Source organism: Pteronotus mesoamericanus, unplaced genomic scaffold, assembly GCF_021234165.1.
Source record: "Pteronotus mesoamericanus isolate MK-2021 breed Mesoamerican mustached bat unplaced genomic scaffold, CSHL_Meso_final contig_116, whole genome shotgun sequence".
Taxonomy (NCBI): domain Eukaryota; kingdom Metazoa; phylum Chordata; class Mammalia; order Chiroptera; family Mormoopidae; genus Pteronotus; species Pteronotus mesoamericanus.
In genome coordinates this window covers 32,684,015-32,696,925 of record NW_026555027.1, presented here as the reverse complement: position 1 = coordinate 32,696,925, position 12,911 = coordinate 32,684,015, and positions in this window count along the sequence as shown.

The following is a 12,911-nucleotide window of genomic DNA, read 5'->3' as shown; positions in this document are numbered from 1 at the left end:
CCATTCTGTATAACCTCCAGGTTGAGGTATTTTAGTTCTAGTCTGTCTGCTTATATTTCTAAAGCCCTCCCTTCATCTTTTTTGTTTGTTTGTTTGTTTTTGTTTTTTAGCTGCATGTGTCACAAAACGGTCCTTACTTCCAGTCAACTGTGTCAAAGGCCTTTAAATGCTAAGCTGCTCTGGGACAGCAGCCCCCACACTTTTGGCCTCAGGACCCCTTAAGTGGTCTTAAAAATCATGGAGGATGCTGACAAGCTTCTGTTTCTGTGGATTATGTCTATCAATATTTACTACATTAGAAATTTTTAAAACATAATGTTTAAAAATAGTTATTTATTAATTAATTTAAAAATAACAATGAAAGAGATCACTGGTTGCCATAAATAACATGTTTTTATGAAAATTATATTTTGAAAATAAAAAAATTGTCTTACATTTTTAACAAATCTCTTGAATGTATGGCTTAATAGAAGAAAGCTAGATCCTCAGGTCTGCCCCTGCCTTTATCCTGTTGCCTTATCACGCTGCAAAACTCCACTGTACACTGTAAGAGGATGAGCGTGAAAAGGCAATACATCTTAGCATTATTATGAAAATAATTTTCCCTAGCAGATCTCATGGAATGGGACACTTGAGGTCCCAGACTCTGTGCTGGGCACTGCTGCCATTTTTGGCGCAATTCATTCCTTTGTAGAGATCCTTATTTCCATTTGGCATTGTTTTCCTCCTGTGTGAACAATTTCCTATTAACATTTCTTGCAATGGGGGTCTGTTGGCAAGGAACTCTTTCAGCTTTTGTATGTTTGAAAAGTGTTTATTTTGCATTGGTTTTTGAAAGATATTTTCATTGGGGTAGTAGAATTCTAGGTTGACACTGTTTTATTTATTTTAAAGGCGTGGCCCCACTGTCTTTTCATGTATATTGCTTCTTTATTTAATGAGGTGTAATTGCCATATGTGGACCCTGAGAAAGAAGACACCTACTGAGAAGGGCTCCTGGTGGCTAATTGGCTAAAATTAAAAACAAAACAAAACAGTTCTATACAGGGGTCTTTCATGCGAACTGCACTTCAGGGAGAAGACTGCACTGAACTACCTGCCTGCACAGTGTCTCTGCCATCTGAGCCAGCCCCTGTAAAGGAATTCCTGGAGTCCTAATATTTTCAGAAGGTCAGAGGAATTGAGGCTTTCCCCATCCAATCAGAGCTGTGAAGTTCTGACGAACCCAAGTGGCTGTGTTCTGACCAATCAGGACAGTGCCTTTTGGACCAATCAAAAGCGACAAGGATTTGGAATCCTCATTTGCATGAGGAAAGACCAATCAGGGGCCAGGTGCATGGACTTCTGTCCATATTAGCCAGTTCCTCTCTGTCTCTGAGAGAGCACTTTCCCTTTCCTGTGAGGGTTGCATTTCCCTGACTGAGCTGAAACACTGAAGATGTCCCACTGGAACAGAGCAGACTGGCACAGGACAGGACAGATCAAAGCACACTGGAGCAGACCAGTGCCAAGCAGAGCAGAGCTGTCTACCTGGAGAGAAGCCTGGCCCTAGGGCTGCTACACAGCTATGCTGTTTTCACAGCCTTTCTGTTTTGCACTGAATAAAGTTTCCTTCTTCACCATATCCCAAATTGGAGATTCCTGCTGGCATTGAATTGACACCAATGACGATGGGTTGACACATACAACATCATACTAGTTTTAGGTGTACAACATAATGATTCAATCTTTGTACATATTGTGACTTGATCAGCATGATAAGTCTAACATCTATCACCACACATGGTAACAAATACTTTTTCTCGTGATGAGAACTTTTAAGATCTACCTACTTAGCACTTTTCTAATATGTAATACAGTATTAACTGTAGTTATCATGCTATTGTATTTAGAAATTTTTCTTCTATTTGTAGTTTGCTAAGAGAATTTTTTTAATTATGAAGAGTTGAATTTTTAGCAAATGTTTTTTTCCAAATACATAAACATAATGATGCGATTTTTCTCTTTTTCTGTGAAATAGTAAATTACCTCGATTTATTTTAAATGACAAACTCTCCTTGCATTTCTCAAATAAGTCCTCTTCTTTGTCTGTATGTATATTTACATACATAGATATAAATCTATGTATATCTATATATAATGATTAAAACAAAATACACATGGTTATTCTAGAAATGTAAGGATGATTTGCTCATTTTGAAAAAAGATACATATACTGCATCACTGGATTTGATTTGTTAATATGTTATTTAGGATCTCTGCATATATATTCATAGTAAAAATTGGTCTGTACTTGTACTTTTTATGTCCCTGTCAGATTTTTATATTGTTACACTAACCTCATAAAAGTAGTTTGAAAATTTTTTTCTCTTTTTCTGGAATAATTTTTATAAGATTGGTGCAAAATTCTCCTTGGTTTAAAAGGGGCTGACCCACCGCAGTAGCAGGAGTGGGCACAGAATCCACTCCTTGCTCATCTGATCATCTTCTGACCTCGACTGGTTGAAGTGATGGGAGGATAGCCCTGGGCCTGGCTGATGACATACAAGCCACAAACTTACTGGATATACTGGGACATACACATTTTCTTTGGTACTGGAGAACTGGAGAGGAAAGTGTAACAAGATCATCAGATATTGTTAATTATTGAAGCTAGGTGAAGGGACATAGGCTCATTACTCAATCTTTCCATGTATTTGAAAATTTTGCAATAAAGAAAATTTTAATATAAAAAATTGTGTTATTTCATCCTTAAATATTTTAAAGAATTTCTATGAAGTCATCTGACCCTGGAGTTTTCATTGTGGGTAAACTTTTTTAATTGGATTAAATTTCTTTAAAAGATATATCACTATTCAGATCTTCTATTTTTTCTCTCAAGTTCATTTTGGTTAGCTGTGTTTTTCTAGAATTTTGTCCATTTCATTAATATTATCTAAGTTCTCCTATACTCGTTAGGAAGACTGCTGTTCACTGATTTTTTTTCTAGTAAAAAATTCCCTTGGAGTATTTCTGGTGAATCAAATTCTATACTTTATTACAAGTAGCAAATGTGCATATGTATGTAAATGCATAAATTATGCTTCATCCGTTCAAATATGTGCACATTTTCACATTTTAAAAACTCACAAATGAGGATGTGTCTTAAAGGAACTCTCAATGGTCGTAATTAATTATTATTACCTAGGCATAGGTAAATTTGGCCATAACTGTTAATATTTTCAGAAGGTCATTTGAGTTTTTGTATTGTTCATTCTTAATCTGTTGACTTTACATTTATAACTTAAAGGAAGTTCAAAATGATTACATTATGATTCAGCATGGCAATGGAAATTATGCAGAAATGTATGGTGATATTAGCAAGTTATAAATTTGATATTGTTTCAAAGCAAGAACCATGTGCTTTCTGGGACCCAAGAAAGAATGAAATCGCAAGTGAATGCAGCTGGGTTATCTCTTGTTACTGAGTATGTTCAATAGGATTGCTTATCACATGTCAAGAGATGTGGTCGGAAACAGAATTAACCACCAATTCTTTCAGAATAGATAAAAAGAAATGTAAGAGCAACTCATGCCTATTGTTAAAGCTCTGTACCATAGCTAAATTGGCAATGTTATTTTTTTTCTTAGTGGCATACAAAATAAGGGTATGCTTTATAAGTAATGGCTTCTTAAAATTAGTGAACTATGGTGGTGTAAATATATTAAGGGTAAAGACAGAAGAATTATGTGTCTATGGCCCACTTATCAGAGGGGATACCTAAAAAGAGAAGACCTCTGTGGGTTAAAATTGGAATTATGGTTCCAGTTCTTCAAGCTTCCTTACATGGATGCCCTTTGTCATGTGACTCCATACTCCTTCTACTAGAGATAGTAAATATTTCCCACGCCTTGACTTTGTGACTGGCTTTGGCCAATGGGATTTAGTGGGCGTCACCAGACCTGCTCTTGAATGCCTGGACTTACCCTCTTACGCTTTTGCCATCACCATGAGAAGAATTTCCCCTGCATGGCTGCTGCCCCTTTGGCCTGGGTCCAGAATGAGCATGTGTTGGAGAGACCGAAGTCCAATACACAGTAAGAAGTCAAGTTCGGCCAGGCTCACAGCTTGAAGAGAAACCATCTAGCCAAGCCCGGCCTAGGTAAACAAATCCACAACCGACCCATAGACATACAGACTGTACGATTTTTCATACTGACCTTCTACTTCATCTCGCCCCTTCATACCACTACCCTCATCCAGACCTGAAATCATAAAGGCTTGAGCTAAGTGGGAAGCAGAATGGCAGAGTAAAGGGAACTTTTAAATACTGCAGTAAGTACAGGGACATTTTTGAAGTAGAATGAATACAATTTGATGACTGATCACCCATGAGGACGAGGGATGACTGATTTTCTAGTTTGGCCAGTTGTTTGAGGTCACTAAGGGGTGCAGCCCTGTAGGGAGGGAGAGTAAAGTTCCATATTGATATTGAAGTATTGATGGGACTTTGGCCCAGAATGATATGATAATCGAGTCCAGAGCAAAAGATTTAGGGTCACATTTGGAGCCAAGAAAATAGTGTACTCTGCGAAAAGAGTGTACATAATGAGGATGGACCGAGGAAAGAATTTTGGGAGTCCCGACATTTGAGAGCCAGATAGAGGAGAAGGGGTGGCCAGAAGCAGAGAAGAACCAGGAAAATAGCTATATCGTGGCTGCTGAGAGAAGAGTGAAGTTTAAGAGGGTGGGAGGTGAGGGACTGGTGGTTTATGGTGATGGGTGATGCAGAGGTCAAGTGGAATGAAGGTTAGAAAGAGGCTATTTGGTTTAGTAGTTGGGAGAGGTTATACTTAGCCAAATATCTTACTATTTGAGGGTCTGAGCACATTGTAGGCTGAAGGGCAGAAACCAGTGAAAGAAGCCACTGGAATAAATTTCTTTCTTACTTGATATTTAAGGTGTCCAACAGCATGATTCTCACCTGGTTTTCTACACTCAATCCCCAATATTCCCTATGATTAGGACAATCAAAACACTTAATATTTGACACATAATATCCCATTGTCTCTTTTTGGTTTTGTTTGTTTGCTTATGTTTGTTTTTAGTCAGGATATAGCCTTTGCCTGGAATACCTTTTTAAATTTTCTTTTCTTTTTTTTGTTGTTTAACTAGTTATCCCCACTATCCCCCTTACTCTCCTCTGCCCTACCCACCCCCACCTTTGACATTCAATCTCCCCCCACCAGCCCTTGTCTTTGTCCATGGGTCCTTTATACTCCAAAGAGGACATACAGAGTGCCTGGAATATTTCCATAGGCCATCCTGTTGATTCCACATCCTATTGATCCTCCAAGGCTCAAAAACCGTCTCTGAGTCTTTTTCTGATCCCTCAAAAAGAGTCTGATTTCATGACTTTAAAATTCCCAAATGACCTTGTATCTGTCTTATCATCTCTAATCATATTATGCCCTTGAATAAGAGTTATTTGGTTTCTAGTCTCATTGCTCCCCTTTTTTAGTGTAAGCTTCGTGTCTGGGGTTGTTCTCTCTGCAGCATTCACCCAGCACAAGGCTTTATACATACAGAGTGCTCAGCAAATACTAGTTGAATTCATAATGAGAGAACAGAAAAAAATTTTAATGGAGATTGAGGTACGATGGTCAGAAAGTTTGCAGAAAATTACTCTCCTAGCTGTAAGTGTACTCTCAGTGGATACTGGTGGCCCTGTTTGTTTTGTTCAGTGTTAGTTTAGGGAGCTAAGGACATGGAGCTGGCTACACTTGGAGTCCCAATCTGAAGGAAACCTCACACGCATCTGTGTAGTGTTCTCTCCCATTCAGGATGTAATTTTATTTGTGCATAGAAAAATGGAAGGAAATGCTGCTATGTGCTGTATGTTGAAAAGTTCCACGAAAGAGTACATAAGATGATTCCATTTACAGGAAATTAAAAACAGGCAAAACTAATCCACCATGTCAAAAGTGAGCTTGGTGAAGGGGGAAGGAGTCAGGTGGCTAAGAGGAGCAACGGACTTCTCCGTGTGGGTGTTCTGTTTCACAGTCTGGCTGGTGTTGTGTGGCTGTGTTCACTTTGTGATAATTCACAGAGCCGTAGACTGATGATTTGTGCACTTTCTTTAGGTATGTTACATTTTATTTAAAAATATGCATGTGTGCATTTTAACCTTAATTATCCAATTAAGCTGTTCTAGTAGCAAGACATTAAAAGGCAGCAGCAAGTTGATCGCACACATTAAAGCAAGTAGGCCACGTTCTCTGAATGCACAGTTCTTGGCCATCTTGATCTGCGAGGGCGATCTTAGGTTGCTACAGGACAGACTGAGTTTTATAGCACAATTCTGTTTGAAAAATTTCTATAATTACTTGTTGTATCAAGAAAAAAAAACAGCCAACAGGAAGGAAATGCAATTGTTCTCAGCTGCATAGAACAATGTCTTAGATTGTTTCCTCTTTGTAATGTGGCAGGTGGGGGCAGGGTAAACTAACATGAGCATCCTGAGGGATCTTATCTTAAGCAGGGTTAGCCTTAACTATGATAAACACAAGATACTTAAAAAAATAAATGAAATGCTTATTTGACATTGTCCCAGATGTGAAGGCTCTGAGCAAGAAGTATTCTTTTTTTCCCTTCCTTTCTAGTCTAACAGTTGGATATATAAACTCCTGGAGGGCAATATTCCTAATTTTGGAAATCAGTTTTGATGATAAAAAGGAAACACAGGGAACAAGTGATGGCAGCTATAAAATCCTTGCTTGTTGGTTAAGTGCTGTCAGTTTCCTCTTCTGCCTCCCCGGTCTCCCCTTCAGGATCTCTCTCTCAAAGTCCCACAGCACCACTGCTTTGTCTCTAGGGCACGCAGGGTTCTGCTTTGTAGTTGCTTGTTGCAGCCAGGCTGAAAGCTTTCAGGTGGCAGAGGCTGTAGCTCTTGGGGTAGAAGATGGATCTCCTTTTGCACCATGTTTGTCTTGTGTGGGCACAGCTGGTTGCTTGTTCCTTCCCTGGACAGTGAGTGGTTCAGGGGCAGGGACAGGACATAGTAGGAACTCAGTAAGTGTTGGCTGGATAAAGAAAAGAAGGGATGGTGGATCAAGTGTCCCAGTTTCAAGATTCTTTGGATGACCTACCCCCTGAGTGCCGCAGAAGACTCTAACAATTGTCTTTTGAAAAAATCTATGGTCTATATTGTTGATCTCAATGGCATTCCTTCTGTCCCTACTGATCACCACGTTTCTTTCAATATGTATAGGATGGCGTAAAGAATGTGAGGTAGCAATGGGCCTGAAAACTTCAGCTTATTTTCCAGGAGTTGGTTCCTGTGCTATAGGGAAATTATGTTTATAACTGCGGATTGCCATGGACAGACTTTAAAACAAACATTCCACGTTCCCCTCCAATACTGTTAACGTGTCACTTTGGTTAGAAACAGAGGAAAGCACTAGACATCTTCAGAGTCCTTGCAATATGCTGTCTTAGGAAATAAAATTTGCAACCCACCCTTTGGAAAGAGACTAAGTTGCGGGGTGGGGGGGAGGTAGTGGGATGAAAGGTGGGGTAAAAAACCATATAGGAATTTGAGAAGTGGAGAACTCTGAGGCTTCTTTTATTTAAGGCCAGTGAGGAAAAAAGTTACTAAGAATGAGATTAAATCTTGTAAATTTTGCAGAGTATATGCAAATGGAGACTAGGGATGGAGATGTGATGTCTTCGTGCAGCACTCAACAGCTCTTCACAGTGGTGAGGTGTGACAGGCATTGTAGAGCCTCCCTATATAAATGCAAACTGGTTGCTACATACTCATTGCTATTTTCCTCAGCTGTAGACTAATTTGCTTGTCAGTAATTTTTACTTTTTCTTTGCTGTGCAAAGTGCCATAAAAGGTGAAGATGTATATTCGAAGATATCAGAAAGTTAATCATAAAATCTTCCTCTTCTAACCCTTCTTATATTGGTCATTAAACACACTGTAGTGTGAAATCTCTGTAACATGCATTGGCACATTCTTAGCTTGGGGTTACTATCAATTTACATTTCAAAGCTTGAAGTTGATGAGCAGAAATACAATTTAATGTCATAAGCTGGTCAATGATTTGTTCTGGAAAATGTTAATTCTCTGGTTTCACAGAACATGTTCTTTTTCCAGATCATCAATTTTTGCATATTCTAAGTGCAAGGTACATATGGTATGATCCCATTTATTTAATACCTTTCCCCAGCTCAGTGAATGTACAGTCACACACAGAAGGGTTTAGGAAGCTATATATGAGGTCTGTCCAGAAAAAATACTGCCATTGTTAATATAATAATGGTCTGCCCTGATGTTGATGTAATCTGGCAGCCAGGGAGAGTGGACTGGAATGCACATGTGTGAACAGTGACAACTTCACCGGACTAGTCAGTGGGGGTGGTAGACGCTGTTGACTGGGCATGTGTACTGTGTGGCCATTGCATTCAAAATTATTGAGTGGGTACAGCAACAAATCTGCATCAAATTTTGCATCAAGCTTGAGCATTCCTCTATGGAAACTATTTAGATGATGCAGAAGGCCACAGTTATGGGCAACTGGTGACTGGCTGCTTCCTCACAACACAACCACTCATGCATCACGTCTCATGCAGAGTGTTTTGGCGAAACATCAAATCACCCAAGTGACTTAGCCCTCCTACAGCCCATATTTGGTACCTTGCAATGTCTGGCTTTTCCCAAAACTAAAATCACCTTTGAAAGGGAAGAGATTTCAGGTTGTCCATGTGATTCAGGAAAATACAAAGGGGCAGCTTATGGTGATTGGGAGAACTGTGTGAGGTCCCAAGGTGCCTACTTTGAAGAGGACTGAGGCATCATTGTCCTAGGTACAATGCTTCTTGTATCTTCTTCAGTGTATGCCTCTACTTTTCATAGTACATGGCTGGATACTTTCTGGACAGACCCTTGCTCACAGGAGTTCAAAGATGGCATTAATGCCTTGTCTTTCCTGGTTCTGTTATTTGTTTATTTTTCATGCTGGTTTTGTTCCCAGACAGGCCCTGTCCATGTGGAGGCAACATAGATACCAGCATTTCCAGGCCCACATGGTCCTTAGAATTCAAGATCCTGAGGAAGTGAGAGGACTTGGGTCAGTGTGGGTTGGGGCATGTGCTCTTCCTCGGGGCCAGTACTCTTCCTCGAATGGAATGAGTACTTCTACAGAAGGAAAAGGGATATCCCCAAAGCAAGACATCCTAGGCAAACCATGCACTGTACCTGTATCCCTCTCCAGACTTCTCTCTTTCCCCACCCCCAACCCCTGCCATTCTTTCTCTCATTTTTTTGTGATTCTGCAAAACATTTACTGGATGTCCCCTTCCAGAGCAGGGCACGTGCCCCCACAACTGTGGTCAGACATCGTTCTCAGCTCCACTCTCTCAATGGAATGAACTCTGGGCAAGACAGAGTGCCCGTGGTCAGCATGCCAGGTGGGTGGGCTCCGGCAGGGTCACTTCTCCAGGGGTGAAGCTTCTTGAGCAGCATCTTGATCAAGTCCACATGGGCCAGTAGCGTGCAGTAGCTGCAGCAATGCTTCAAATCTAGCATGTCCAGGCATACCCCTTGGTAGATTCAGCCTGCAGCAGCACATGTTGCTGATGATCTTGTCAGAGGTGAAGCAGGACACAAGTATGGTCACAGTGGCAGGATAGCAGTCAGCCAGCAGTCTGATCACTGGCCACACTCCGTGATTCTCCACACTCATCTCTTTTCTAGCTATACCTAAACTATTTTCAGGTCCAGGAACATGCCAGACTCACTCCATTGTCTCTTATTTTGCCTATCTGGCTGCACTGGCCCCAAATAGCCTTTACTTAGGCCAACTAACTTATCCTTCAATGTCTAATTAGTGATACTTCTGTGGGATATTTTATCTGATCCTCCCTATTGGATGGGGGTGGGGGACGGTATTTATTTATGTGATCGCATAAGCATGTCATAAATATTCTTGACATCATACTACACTCTGTTGCAACTGTTTGTGTAAGTGCCTGTCTCTCCCTCACTAAACTAGCTCCTTGAGTTCAGTGATTACACAATGCTTGGCACATAGTAATTGCCCCCAGATGTTTGGGTAAAATAATGACCTGTTTTTTCCATTTATAAAGTTTATACAAAAAATCCTGAATTTTTGTTTAGGAGTAAGATATAATCTACTTTACAATGAAACCTCACAGGATACATGTAACTTGCTAAATATGTTAACAAAATAGACATAAGATGTGAATATTAACTACAAAATTGTGCTAAGTATAATTGGCCTTTGAATATGATAATTACAGTCCCATTTGAAATATTGGTGGGTCTGATTAGCTAGATCAGGTGTTCTTAACACAGAGTTCACAGACCTCTAAGAAACTTAAGGATAGAATTCAGAGGATATGGGAACCTGGGTGGAAAAATTATTTTTCACTAGACTGTAACTGAAATTTAGTATTTCCTCTGATTATAAATGCAGGCAACAACTCAGAATTTATTAGGCAGTAACTGTGGATTTGTCAATAACAGAAATCGGGTATTTTCATATCACATGATAGTTGTTCAAGAGATCTCAATATACTGTTTATGCTACTTCAATGTCATAGCCGTTTTTAAACACCCTTTAGATCTGGTTATTAAATGAACTTAATAAATGAACTATTACCCTACCACATACAGTTTTGATAACTTATACTTTACTATAATTAGTTTTCTCTGTCTCTGCATTTTGTTTTCTGCACTTAAAAACATTTTTCTAAGAAAGGGCCCATGGCACATAACTGCTGATGTGCTCTAGGCATTCACTTAAAAAGAAATGAAACCAAAGTGTGATGGTCTGAGGAGGAATTCACCCCACCTGCCCTCCCTAAGGCCATGCTTAGACTATAGGCCTTTTGGACAATCTTAAAATTACAAAGCTATGAAAAGATGTCCTCTCTGACTGAAAATTTTATATGGATGGAAAAGCAACATGATTGAAGTTCAAAGGTTTCTGGACTAGGTTGGGAAAGTGGACCTACTTAGAAACTTGCAACTAAATGCTGCAGATATTGGTTTAATAGCTTACCAAAGACGACTAATTTCTTTGTGTAGTTATCTACATAGATATGCTCTAGAGCAGGATTTTGGCTATCGGAACTCTAGGACATGCTCAGAAAGGTTGTGAGATCCTTTCTAAAACATTTTGGTGATAAAGCCTGTCAAAGAGGTAAACTCCTCATTGGAATTCCTGTTTTTAGTTTATTGGTCTTGGTTCCAACAGGAAACAGATGGTTCTCAAACTAAGATACTTTGGGGAGATACTATACAAAGACGTGGGGTAGGGGACCGGCAGGAGGAAGCACGGCGGCTTCAGCAACTCCACGCTAGTAGCAGAGCTGGCATCATCCCTGGCCAGAAGGGAAGAGAACAGGGAGTGGCAACTCGAAGGAAAGCAGTAAAGAGAAGTTTGGAAGTGGTGACCTCTGACTGCTGATGCAGTTCCACTGGGGGAGACACAAAAGAATACACACCCTGCCCACCCTCAGATCTCCGGCTAGGGCATTCCTTGGTCAAACCCACCCAGAAGTCAGGAGGCAAAAGAGCCCACTGCTATGGTCCATTCGTCCGTCTCATGAAGCAGAACGCAGAGTGGAGTTGGAGAGCTAGAGCTCTCCACAAATCCAGTCCATTTGGCAAATCCCTATCATAGCACTCATCACACTATTTGATGGTCCATGAAGGCAGAACTGTATTTTTTATTCATGGCTATACCTAGTAAAATTCTGGCACATGGTTGGAGATCAGTATTACTGACTGAATGAACAAAGAACTGAAATATCACTGACACAAAGAGTAAAAGCAAACTAGTACAAACCCTACAAACAATTAGGAACTAAGTATTTACTTTCAGACAGAGCGGATATTTAAAATGTTACAGAAATACTGTGTATGATTCAGCAATAAAATCCATTCTGTAGGTATGTCACAGTGCTCTAGCATACTTAAGCACAGTTGATCCTCGTTACTTGTGGATTCCCTATTTGTGAATTTGCCCACTCTTTAAAATGTTTTGTGTTTTCATGGTCATGTGTAAAGTGGTGACAAATTTGACTTATCCAATGCATGCGTTCCCAAGTTGAGGTTCACAGAGTGAATGACCAATTTCTTGTTTCAGCTCTCATATTGACAGGTGTCCTTTGCTCTAGTAGTGTTTTTGCATTTTTGTCTTTTGATTATTTTGCTGTTTAAAATGGCCCTCCAATGTAGTACTGAAGTGCTGTACTCGTATTTCTAAGTGAAAGAAGGCTATGACATGCCTTATGCAGAAAATACACACACAAATTAGATAAATTTCATTCAGGCATGAATTTATCAGGCTGTTGACCATAAGTTCCACGTTAATAAATCAATGAAACAGAGACACCTCAAATAATATTATGTATTGTTGGTTGATGAAAATTTGACCACAGATCACAGAACCACAGCCTGGGTATTTGTTAATTCCATTTTGGTGGTGACTTTATAGAACCTAACTAGCACAAATAATGACAATCAACTGTACTTACTGTTTTCCAGCTACTAATAAAGATTCAAAAAAAGAAAATTCAATTTACAAAAAATAGAGGATGATTTTACTATAGTCAGCAACTAACTGGTACTTATAATATAAAACCAGAATGGTGGAAAAGCAGTAAAACCCATCAGCACTGCATAATTTCAATATGCTATATTAAAATGTATTACTTTCTGAATGGTATTTGACTAAACCCAAATTATTTCAATTAAAATTGTCTAGAAGGCCATATAGGATGAAAACTGAAGAAATCAATGAAGAGAAAAAGAAAAACAATCTTTTTAATACATTAATTCTTAAGAACAATCACAAATGCCTTATTATCTGCATTTGGTGAATTCAATCCTGCT